Consider the following 13,445-nt stretch of genomic DNA (forward strand, 5'->3'; position numbering starts at 1 on the left):
ATCAGACATGTCCAGAGCTGGATATGAACTGCATCAAAGTTCATATGTAGATGTTCCCTTCTGAAATGTGTATTAGCTTAATCTTTCTCTGTGAAATTTGTTTGCCAAATAGCAACACCCATCAAATATTTATGGCTATGGACTTAAACAATATTTGTGGAATAGTCACCCTTAAATATTTCAAACAATTTTAAATATTGCAGGGGGAAAGACATGGGCAAGATACATGGAGAACTTCTGTCCCTATAGATATTGTTAAACTATAACTCCCAGCATCTTTCACCATTGTTTATGTCGGTCTGCATTGCTGGAAGTGGTACATTAAAAATGAACCGGTCTGTGAACAAGTCAACAAACAAACTAGAGTGAGCAACAGAGGATAATCTTCTCCCCTCTTAATGTTCTTCCTTCATGCTCAAAATGTTTGCAGGAATAATACTTATCTAAAATTTGCAAGGGAAAGAGAGAGGAGGGGAAAACAGTACAAGAAAAGATGGAAATCTGTTGAGGTTTCAAAGTGCCTTTGATAAAAGTTCTGAGGATTCAAGACGAAAATGGCCTCTCATTGGTTGCCTGTTCAAGGCCCTAAAACTGCTCCATAACAAACAGCAAATGCATATTTTATAGTCCAGAAGTCAAGATGGATGCCATCATGGTCTAAAATTCTCTAGGCTACAAATTGGCTAGGTTTTCATAACTTGCTGAACCTGATCTGTTAAGAACTTTAGCAGCTGTATTATTACAATGAGAGCCAGTTTGGTATAGTGGTTAAGGCACCAGGCTAGAAACCAGGAGACCATGAGTTCTAGTCCCGCCTTAAGCACAAAGCCGGCTGGGTGACTTTGGGCCAGCCACTCTCTCTCAGCCCTGAGAAGGAGGCAATGGCAAACCATTCTGAAAAAGCTTGCCAAGAAAACTGCAGGGATTTGTCCAGGCAGTCTCCGAGTACTGGACATGATTGAACTGATTAAAAAAAATACAATGAATGAAATTTGGATCATTTTAACATTTGATTAGAGTATTTGGTATGTGTGTGAGAGAGAGTGGGCAGTGGAAACCCAGCTGATTTGGGTAGCTTATGTTTCAACGTTTGAACCCCTCAAATTGGTTAACTCAGTAAGCTTAAGTGTGATGTGCATACAGCATCTGCTGTGTTCTTCACTTCCCTTTTAAAGATTGCTCAGGTGCTTGTGGACACATACACACACTTATCCACACACATACTATCTTTTCACCTGAGCACTCCAAAATTAAGATCAGCTTGGAGAAGAATTGATTTTTTTTTAATTTCATAAAATCTACCATGCACCCTGCTGCACCAAATGGAATTCTCAGGTTGGCTTTGAAAATAAATACACTAAATGTTGAAAACAGCAATAAAAACAGCACAATACTGAATGAAAGTCAAATCCAAAATAAATAAGGAGGGCAATCTTCCAGCAATGTAAATAGGTTAAAAGTTAAGAACTGGAAAGGTTAAAAGGATGGGAAAACCCATGAAAAGATGAGTTTTTGCTGGGTTCAGGTAAGGCAAGATTCTGTGGGAAGGAGATACACGGGTCTTGTATATGACAAGGATATTATTGTGTCAGAAAATTTGACATGGCATATTTTCAGAAGTGTCCATGAAGGAAGAGGGGGCAAAAACCAAGATGGTGAATGTAACTTCACGATCAAAGCCCTGCTCCTGGTATACGTGTCCAAGTGTGTACGTGTAATTGAGGTTAGACTTCAACCACACCTACCATCTTTGCTTTTTGGTCATCTTCCTGCAGACAACCTTGTTTGCTTGCATAACCCTACTTCAAGGGTGGAATGTGGCATTCCTATCTGATTGAGCGACAAGCTGGAGAAGGAATAATGCAAATGCCTTGTCATAATCTCCTGTTCTGTGATTAGCAGCTTCATTGGATTAACACATGCTTCTGTTAAATCATGAAGGAAGATCTAATGGGGGAATTTCTCTGAGGGGACTTTTTCAGAATGAGTGGTCTAGACAGCAGAATGACTTCAGAATGACGAAAAGATATATAGCAGAAGGTAACAACAGCAGGACCAGTCCCCATTTACTTCTAACTATCAAGTCAGCTCAAAAATACTACCAAGAGAAATTTGAAAGAAACTTGCAAGCAGTCTGAGAATAAGGTAGATAAAAACAGAAGCTTCTTTTGCACAGGAAGAAAACTTCTGTGAAATTTCAGCACTAGTAAGGGATGACTGTGGAGCAGGCTGTCAAATTTACCATTTTGATGTAATTCAGAAACATAAAAAATCAGATTTTTAAATCTTGATTGATATCCTCTGTTAGCCACAGTTTCCTTCTACATGATGAGAGGCATGAGTAAGTTAATGGGCAAAGGTAGAATTGGTATATTCATTACTGCCCATTTTCCTTTCATAAGGTTCCTTGATTTAAACAACACTTAAGACATACACTAGAGAGAGGTAACCTGATATCCTCAATATGTTTTGGAGTATAATTCCCAGTAACCATGGTCAAAAGCAAGGGACTGTGGAAGCTGTAGTCCCAGCTGTAAGATACCTGGAATGCACCAGATCACCTGCTGTTAACATTTATACTAGGTATGCTTAGCCATGGAGATACTCTAAACTAAAAATAATAGAGTTGCAGGCAGGATAGTCTTTTACTTGTCTAACCAATAGACAATCCAACCAGCAGTTTGACAAACCAGGAAATTCCATATTTGGAAAAATTATAGCCCTGACTTGGCAACTCTATTTCCTAAGTTGGACAACAGAACCCAACTTAGCTGTACTCTACTAGATCATCCCTGTCTTTGACCTCAAGGCTAGAGATGAAACAAAATGTAGTGCTACAGAGGTTTGGGACTGTTCAACCCCAGCTGAGGAAATCTGGACAACTTTCCTCATATTGAACTGATAGTTGATTGTGGTTGATCTTGACCCTTAGCCTCCAAGCTAGGATACCTACAGATATCTTCTTGGCTTCACTCATTCCATCTGAAAAATCTATAGTTCCTGCTAATTATCTCATCTGAACATCTAAAATGCCATGTGGTCTGGAGAAGCCATATCATAAAACAGAGTAAGGCAAATAGGGAATGGAGGGAACAGCTCACAGAATCCTCAGCCATTGCCTTCTGTTGGACAGCCTCTGTGCTCCTAAATGTGTCTGTTTTCTTAGAGCATGTTGCATAATAGAAGATAATATCCCACTGCCAATGCAGTAGTTGCAGTTCACCTCCTAGGCCAGCTGAATGCCATCTGTGGAACAAAAATCACTATCTTTTTCTTCAGGCAACCAAATATTTTGTGTATTAAAATGCAGAATCTGGAGATGGACTCCAAGATAATCTGTCTAGGTTTGTTATCATACGATTGAAAGCAATGCCTCCAAAGCTTTATATTTCTCATTAATGGAAAGGATGATGGAAGCCTTTTTCTCCAACTTACAGCAATTACCAAGAATTAGCTCAGTGAAGTATGACTACAGCCATGCTAGAAATTCAGCTATCTGGGAAAGATAGCTTAGCAATAAATGAAGGCATGCTTAGCTGTAAAACCCTACTGGGAAGAGTTGTTACCAATAGCCTATGGAAACAAACAGGCCAACTATTCATAGCTACAGTTGGAAAACATCCATCATCATCATTAACATCAAACAGTTGCATTAGTTTTCTTCTCACACAAGCTAAATGAAATACACTGCCAGAGCCTGAGAAGATGTTGACAGACGTGCCCTGATGCTTTCAAATGGACACAAATGTGTCAGAGACTGGACTCTCCCAAATATTTATTAAGTAGGAAAAACACAGCCTTCAGTGGGAGTTTGAAATCCTTTGCAAACAAACCATCCTTCTGCTTTAGTCATATTTACTTAATAAATAATAAATAAATACTTAAATATTTACTTAATAAATATTTGGGGAAGTCCAGTCTCTGACACATTTGTGTCCATTTTTTACCTGTTGGTAACATGTTTCTCCTTTCTGCTGCTACTGTTCCAATACCACTCCTTGCCTCCATTCTGTCATCCCAGCCAATTAGGGATCATGTCATAAATTCAAATACATCATAAATTCAAATACATTCCAGTATCACATAGCTAACACAGGCTCTTTCCTTTAATTTAAACTGTTAGTAGTACTTACATTCCCCTCTAGTGTTGCTATTTCAGTGCTACACGCTTGTTAATCATCATCTTCTCTGTAATCTAAGCCAGTCAGGGATCATACTGTATAATGCTGGACAGCAGTTTCCTACCACAGAAAGAATGCATGGAGAAACATTGAAGTGAAGAGCTTAACTTTTATAAGAAAATATTCTCGAGGCTGGGGTTTGCATGAAAGGAGATACAGATAAGCTTGATTTCAGAAATGGCATAGAAATCCTGAATTACTTAACTCCCTCTGTAGCTAGAAGCCTGTAATCTGCTGTCCTCCATTAAGTACTGCGACAGCATGGGTCAGAGTTGAACAGAAAGACAGCTGAATGGAGAAAGGAAGGAAATGAAGAAAACCCCAAGGAGCCATTTTACAAAGAGACAAGCAAAGTAATTTTTTTAGACAAGGAAGGAAGATAACAGATCTTCTGCTAACTATTTCTACATTGATTGCCCCTGGGGAATCAGTTAGGTTGGAAAGCTGGTGCACGTGAGGTAGAATTCTACCACATTATGCATGCATTTATGTCATAGCAACACCTAAGCAATCAAAGCTGTTTAGATGAATGCCACTCAGCCAATGAGAATTAGCTACCTGACCTCATCATGACGCCATTCCAGACTGAGAACCCTCCCTTGAAGAAGCTCTGATAGAAAGCAGCACTACCAACATTCCTACCCTGCATAATGTGCTGGAACTTGATGGATGCGTAGGCTGATCATATTTCCTTCAGACAAAGATGCGACATTGGGCTGGCAAAATGGGATGGGGCTGGGCGATGGGTTGGATCGGCAGGCAGGAACTTCTCTGGTTTTCTCGGGCTGAGAATCTTCGGATTCCTTCGTTTGCGAGAGGCAAGGCTGGGCTGGAGAGTCTAGTGAACAGTTGTCCCCGACAAGCCATTCCTCCTCTGGCCGTGCTTCTACATTCTTTTCTTCCCACCGTTTCAAGGCAGAAGCCAATTGGCTCGCCCTTTGATCACCGCCTATCAGCCGATCCTGTTTCTCTCTTTTTAGGTTTCCAGCTGGGTTGAGCTCTGCGGCTTTTTCCCTGCCGTTTCTTCAGAGTTCGCCCTCCTTCCATTCAAAGTCAGACTGCATTCTGACAGGTTCATGGGAACTTTCAAATTTTTAAGTAAGGTTTTTAAGAAAACGGGACAAAATGGACATTTATATTAAAATGACGGGATGGTCTGGAAATGTTAAAAAAACGGGACTGTTCCATTCAAAACGGGACGTATGGTCAGCCTATGGATGCAAATCTTCTGGCTTAATTTAATACTGAGCCACATTCATCCTTCCACAGTGTGACAGATTCAAATGGTCATTTTCTGAGACAATGTAAAACTTTGGGATTAGGAAATAGCTGGACACATGGACATATCCTGATTAACTTAAGTGATACATATTGGTATGTATCTTAAAAGAAGGGCATCTCTGTATGTTCATATTGGGGGTATCCATGTGCAAATGAAAATAATTCATTTTTGTAACAATTTGATGTCTGAAGGTAAGAGACCAAGAAGATAACTTAAAAATCTGCTGTAGCCACTGCCCTCTGGAGTCTTTTACAATTAACTGGGGAGAAAGTGAGATTTTGGTATTGTAAATCTGCAGCCACAAATAATGTTCAAATAATCAAACATAAGCATTGCAACTGGAGATGGGTTCAAAGATCAACCATAGAGTATGGAATTGCAGCAGCCAACATAATTAAAAACAGGGAGCCTTGTTCTCCAATTTCAACTCACTGGTGGATGCATAATCTTCTGACTCCTATTCACCTCCATTTTTTTTAAAGAAGTCAAATTTGCATTAAAAAATTACCACTTTTCTGCTGATCATTGCTAAGCAAGGTATTCCTCTCCAGAGATTTATTATCTTTAATAGCACTCTAGTTCTATAAGGCAATCAATTACCTGCATCACTTTAAAAGTCCACCAAGATTGCTAAAATAAATCTGAAGGCCAAGGGAAAGGAATTGGACAATAATTGAATGATTAAATGAAGTCCTTTCTAGAATAACCACAAGCAAAGGAAGACAGAGCATCTTTTCACCTTGTGGATTGTGACCATGGGATTTTGGTGGCTGTCATCTGTCTCCATGGGGTGGGAAAAAGCAAGACAGAAAGAAAAGAGGAAAAGAGAATTTATGTCTACCTTGATATTGTGAGATGATTGATTTATAACCCTGTCCACATTATGCTACATAAATGGCATTGTTGATTATTCTTTTAATTTGGCTTGCAAAGTCCAGCTTATTTACTGGGAGGCATAAAATAGCATGTGATTTGATAGTCCACCAAAATTATGAGCATCTGTCCTGACTGACCAACCAACCCACCCACCCCAAAACCAATCTTTCTACTCCAATCTGAAAAGAAGGCATGGAGGTAGAACAGGGCTGGGCAACCAGTTGCCAGAGGCCACATAATTCTCTCTGCACTTTTGTTGTTGTTGTTGCTGCAATTTTGAAGTCTCCCTAGGTTGCATGTTGAAATTCAGGGCAAAACATGCAAAGCTGGTGGTGTCTTTGGTTGTTGCTGTTGCTAAAATAATTTAGCAAAATAAGCACAATGCATCCGTATTTGGTTTAGAACACTTCAAACAAACGAAACCAAGCCAACTCCCTCCCAACAGCCAAAAAGGCTGAAAACTTTTATCCAGCTTGCCCAATGATGCTATTATATCTCTCCATACCTCATATGACCCCTAGAAATTAAACAGTTTTGGAAGGAAGGAAGGAAGGAAGGAAGGAAGGAAGGGAGGGAGGGAGGGAGGGAGGGAGGGAGGGAGGGAAGGGAGGGAAGGGAAGGGAAGGGAAGGGAAGGGAAGGGAAGGGAAGGGAAGGGAAGGGAGGACCTCAGAATTTGCTTTTAGGTTGTTGGGGTTTTCTCCTCCTCTTTTCTCTCCAGAACCTGAATGTTAAATTTTCTTTCTTTCTACCTTTATGCCAAGTTCAAAGTTACCTTGCAGGTGGCTGGTGACACAGGTTTGCTTCCTTATTAAGCAATGACCTGAAATCAATTATAGTCATTTTGGAAGGACTGGAAAGTTTCTGATTTAAGCCACTTGTTCTTGCCTCTTTTGAGGGAGGGACGCATTCCGTTCTCTGCCAATAAGAAGATAAGAAGCAAGGAGTCAAAGGTTCAAGCTTCGGAAATTCTTCACATCAGTGCTGTCCAGGGTCAGCTGCTACGTCACATTCATCACCTCCACTAAATTCTCTTTCTATTTCCAACTTCTTCACTCTTTTCCTTGGCTTGTTCTCTCAGCCTGCTGAGAGACATTATTCAGTTTACAATCTATGTAACCATCTTATCTCCATCTCTTTCTCTCTCTCTGTTCACTGGAAAAAGGCAGCATTTTATGACCCTCTTTGAAAGAAAGTCAAAGGAGGGGTGGATGAAGCAAATCAAAGTCATTCATGCCCTATTATTTTTTATTTCAAGGATTTATATGGACACCCACCTTGAATATTTTGACTCTGGGAGGCTTACAACAACTAAAGACAACCAATGAAAAGACCAATTTAAATTAAAAGGCAAAGAGTTATTAATACGCAACCTGGCTCACATTCCTATCCCTATTCCCCGGATGGAAACTCTTCTCAACTTGGCCCCAAAGCCTGAGAAAATAGCCATGTTTTTAAAGCCTTTAAATCCTAAGGGAGAGATTGTTCCAAAGGGCAGGGGCCACCATAAAATGGTATTCCTTCTGGGTCCCTTCAAGTGGAATTGAGAGAAGGTACCCAAACTTAGAGCATGTGGGATGGGCAGATTTCACTGGAGACAGGTGCTCCCACAAATAACCTGGTACTGTCCCATGTAGAGCTTTATGGATGTTAATCAGCACCTTGAATTGCATCCCGAAGCTTATAGGGAGCCACTGCCACCGTGAAGGAGTGGTGTTACATAGTCATATCAAGATACACCCAGCACTACCTATATCACTGCATTCTAGACAACTGTAACTCCTGGATGGTCTTTAGTGGCACCCCAATGTAGATCACGTTGCAGTAGTTCAGGCAGGACTTGGGCATGGGTGACAGTGAGCAGGGCCTCCCAATCCAGGAACAGGTGCAATTGGTGCACAAGACAAAGAACTGCAAAGGCCCTCCAGGCCAAAGCTGTCACCTGCTCATTAAACAGGAGCTGGGAGTCAAGGAGGAGTCCCAGAATGTACACTAGGTCTAAGCAGCGTATCTCTGTCCAAAATCAATGATGGAAAATATCCATCTGGGATCAGGGGGGCCCAAACCCGACAGCCACCCTGTCTTGGCTGGGTTGAACCAAAGCTTTTTCTTTCCCTTCCAGACCCTCACAGCCTCCGGATACTGCAATAGACCTGTGAGAGTTTCACCTGCTCACCAAGGGCTTGAGATACAAAGTTGAGTATCTTCAGGATATTGAAGATACTGCATCCCATGCTGATGGATGACTTCCCCCAGTGGGTAGAAGGTAGAGCCCTGAGGCACTCTGAAGAACAGGGGTTTAGGGCTGGATCCTCCCCCACCCCCACATTACCAGCTGGACCAGGGGGCCTTCCAGAGTCTGCATATGGAGAGTCTGCACTCTCGTTCTGCTGCTGCTCCTTCATCACTGTTGTTTTTGCTACTTCCACTGCTGCTTCAGTCACCATTCTGAGGTCTGGCACCTGCTCTGAATATCTAAAATCCACAGAGGAAATATCTCAGTATGGCAAGCAGGACTTTCATACTTGCAAGCTTTTGAGTTTCTTAGACCTCTTCATAAAGTAAGATGGTTAAAAACCAGGAGGAACAGGGGGCTGTAAAGGGAAGGAGATTGTTTCAAGCCAAGTTTAAATGCTTATGTGGAATGGAGAAGATCATCCATACCTGCAAATTGGGTCTTATTGATTGGAGTTAAAAGGGCTGGGATGAGCTTCATGATTTGGTTTATCTGAGCCTTTATCAAAGTATTCCTTTGAACTGAAGTGGTACCCAGGTGTTTAGTTCTAGAGGTACACACTGAAAATCTAAAAATAATTAGCTGGGTCTCCAGAGATCTGTATCATGGCTTATTTAATATAGTTTGATGGTGCAACCTTTCTTATGAAATGAGGCATTTGCACACAAGGACAATACTTTCCAGCTTGTTCTGAAGACACTATCAAGAGGAAATGCTTATACTTTTCAGTAAAATATAAAACTAGGGCAAATGTTTCTAATTTTTTGCAGTTAAGAGTTGTGGGGTGGGGTAAAGTCAATATGCTCTGAAGAATGGGTGCAAGTTAATTTTGATTAAAGGGTTTCCTTTTATCCAGGGAAGAACCTATGGCTAGGAGACAGCATGTGGTACCCACACCCAATTTTACAGTCTTTGCATCCTTAGAATTTATAGCTGCTTGTTCACTGATGAAAATTTTCTTTGGGCTTTCAGATTACTACTCTTGGTGTTCCAAGTTGGCATGTTTATTTAATTTTAGAAGTTGTAGGCATGGGGTGCAGCTGGTTGGGGGAAATGGTCCATGAGAATGCCAATATCTCAAACCAAGCCCACTCCAAGAAAGTAAATTGAAAAGGAGCAGAACAATCTCCCTCCCCAGATCCATTCTGCACAGAATGGATGGGCTTACAGGATGAGGGGGATTTTTTTTTTTTTTAATTATATCTTATGGGAAAAAATGCCTTTCCAGTGCTGCATCGGCTAGCAGATCAAGTCTGAAAAGGCAATACAGCTCTTGGCATCTTCCAACTTGCATCATCCGGCAAAATGAAATTTTTAAAAAACCTAAATTTCTACTTTTTGCCTTAATATCCCTTGACATTCTGCCACTGCATCTTTCATCACAAAGGATTATCCTTTGCAACACAAAGGATTATCCTAAAGGTGCCAGCAAGCAAGTCTTTCATAATAATTCACGAAGCAATATCTTCTCGCACATTTTGAGCTGGCAAAATGCCTCTGGGAACTGCTTTTTCACATTCACAGATTGATCCATCCCAATTATTCTTCGGCATGGTAATATTCTTTCTTTCTTTATTTGCCTTTATAATGAGCCTATTCATTATGTTAAGAAAAAAAAAAGTCTCTATTGTACTTGATAATTGGGGCTGAACCAAAATTTCCCATTAAAATGGAAGTTTTCAACATTAATGAGAAGCACCTATCGATATTAATCTCTCAGTACCCCTTGATAAAATATTTGCCACTTGTTAAAATTATCATAGTTATTTATTAATTTCTAATAAATCAGAATTAATTTATTATAGTCAGCCTATAGCAGAAACTCTCAGAGGAACCTACCATAAAACACACAAAAACATTTGAAAAACTAGAAAACTCTCCATCAGCAAGTGGTTTAAAAAAAGAAGAGATTCAAAATACCACCAGGATGTGGTATTTCGAATCATTAATGTTTTAAACAGTTCTTTTAATTGATTGTTCTTAATTTTTTTAAGTTCAGTTTCAGGTTATAATCACTCTGAGTTACCCAAACATCATTAAATCTGCAGATTTATAAAGCTGAAATAAGGAATATGTTTTGCAAACATTTGTATACCTGCAAAAGATCACCCCCTTGTTCAGCAGTATTAGCGCAGAGGTAAAAATAAGTGTACAAAATTCTAAATATGGCTTTTTTCCTGATAGCCATTCAAAATAAAATCTTCCTGCCCTCACTCTGAATTGGCTTCCCATTTATTAGCATATATATTATGTAATTTCTAATTTTGGGGGATTACTCATTCACGAAAAAGAGAGGAATACAACTGGGAAAAGTTACTCCTCTGTGTCTGCCTGTGTGGGAAAGAAGCAACTGTTTGGGAGAAATTCAGACACTTATATACACTGCATAATGAGGAGGTGTTTCAGTTAACAGTTTGAACCTTTTTAGACTTTGCAAGTTCAATGGTTGGTCCCTAGAATAATCTGTAGTAAGCCTGAGCTTGTTTAGTTTTGGGATCTATTGAACCAGATTCTTATTTTTAACCATGTAGAACAGCAAATCTCTTTGCTTGGGGGCTGAAAAAAATAGGGAAGAAAATGCATAACTGATTGCTATATCCAGTTGGGTCACAAATGTATGCAAATTAAGTGCATGTTTAACAATCCAAGTTCTTTTCCTCATCACCAAGTAACCAACATACTGCTACATTATGAAACAGGACAAATCAAAGGTATGGATTCCCCATGGAGTCAAGATCTCCAGCTGCTTTGGGTTCTTCTTTGTCCTTGCTGCTATGATGATACAACATATTTTTCAGGAAAAAAAGTAAGAGAAGAAAGATGTGTTTGCTTTCTTTAACTACTAGAGTCTAACAGATTTAGATTAGAGATTCTTACTGTCTTTTTTTTTTTCCTGTAGCCAACAACAGGTAAGTTTGCCTGAGTTCTGAACACATGGCTCCAATTCAATTTGTGTCTGATCACAACTCACCCCAAGTTATGATATATGACTGGCAGTCAGACCTAGCTAACAGATCTTTAGGACAGCTTAATGACTGAGGCAGCCAGGTGAGAAATGGTGATGAGAGAAGAAATCTATATTTCAGGACTGACTTCAAAATAGGGGATACTCAATCAGTTATTTGGAGAGAGGGGGAATGGCAAGAGCCTGGCCTCACCTTGTATTTATTGCTGCCTATAGAGTCCCAGATTTACTTCCAAGAGCAGCTTCTGTTCATCATTAGGAAATGATGCTTCTAATCTGGCCACTAAGTCTTGGATGATTGCTTGCAAATGTTGCAAAAGTCAATTGACCAAGGCAAAGAATGGGCAAAGCTTTCTTCTCAAGAAAAACAAGAGTTAGGCCAAAGATAATATGAATGCTCAGGTCAACAGCTTTCCAACATGAATGGAAACTCAACTGTTATGGACAGTGTAATTGCAATGCATCCAGAATAAGATGGAGTTATTTAATGCTCACGGTTCCCAGGATGGGCTCTGGGCAACTCTGATTCCTTAGAGATTTGTGCATTTACATATGAATATATGTGAAAGGCGAAAGGTCCCCTGTGCAAGCACCGAGTCATGTTTGACCCTTTGGGGGGACACCACTTTTGCAACGTTTTCTTGGCAGACTACATCAGGGTGGTTTGCCATTGCTTTCCCCAGTTGTCACCTTCCCCAGCAAACTGGGTACTCATTTGACCGACCTTGGAAGGATGGAAGACCAAGTTGACCTGAGCTGGCTACCCAAGAATCCAGCTTCTGCTGGGATCGAACTCAGGTTGTGGGGAGTTTTGGCTGCAATACTGCTACCTACCACTCTGCGCCACACGAGGCTTAACATATGAATATCAGATATCAGATATATTCAAAAATACAGTATAAACTAGTTTGGTCTAGTGGTTAAGGTGCTGGACTAGAAACCAGGAGACTGTGAGTTCTAGTCCCGCCTTAGGCATGAAAGCCAGCTGGGTGACCTTGGGCCGGTCATTCTCTCTCTCAGCCCAACCCACATCACAGGGTTGTTGTGGGGAAAATAGGAGGAGGAAGGAGTATTAGGTATGTTCACCGCCTTGAGTTATTTATAAAAATAATAAAGGTGGGATATAAAATAAATAAAAATAAAAATAAATTATCAAGAATCCCAAAAGACCTAGGCAAAACCAGATAAAGTGAATATATTTTCTAGGAATGGAGAAAAGATTTGTTCAGTTTGCATTTGACACTGAACTGGGTTGTCATTTGAAATTCATGTTTCTCTGGATTTTGCAATGCAGTTCACCAATAACAACAACCGCATTTCAGGGAAGTTCTATATAAAAATGTACTCTATTGTAGAAAAGGTTTGGAAAACTGTCATTATTGGGCAAATTGCAAACAAAATGCTTATCAGCCTCTCACAATCAAGCAATATTATGACAGATTTGTAAACATGGGACACATGGTATTAATATAATTGCACCCAGCCTTACCTTTTCGAGAACTCCAATCATTGGAAAGCCCCAGGAGTTCCATGTTGGATGTTTGATGGGCTTGTAAGCAGAGAAGATGTACAAAGGATTCCCTGATGCTAGAAAGGCTGAACACTACATATAATTTCATCAGGAATGAACTACCTTGTTTAAATTGTATTTTAGCAAGACTGGAAATGCCTAATCAAGAACAGACAATAGCTCAGTGATAGATGCTTGGTTTTGCATGCAGAAGATCCCTAATTCAATTCTGGTAACTCCATCTAGGATAGAAAAAGAACTGTAAAAGCTTAAAGAACTGCTGTCAAGCACTGTTAATAATACTAGCTAGCTAGACCAGAGATCTGGCAGCAACTTCCCATATATTTCTTTTACTGTGGGATTTTATTTGACTGCTTCATCTCAGGAGCAAATGTC

This window comes from Candoia aspera, chromosome 8 (genome assembly GCF_035149785.1).
Source record: "Candoia aspera isolate rCanAsp1 chromosome 8, rCanAsp1.hap2, whole genome shotgun sequence".
Lineage (NCBI taxonomy): Eukaryota > Metazoa > Chordata > Lepidosauria > Squamata > Boidae > Candoia > Candoia aspera.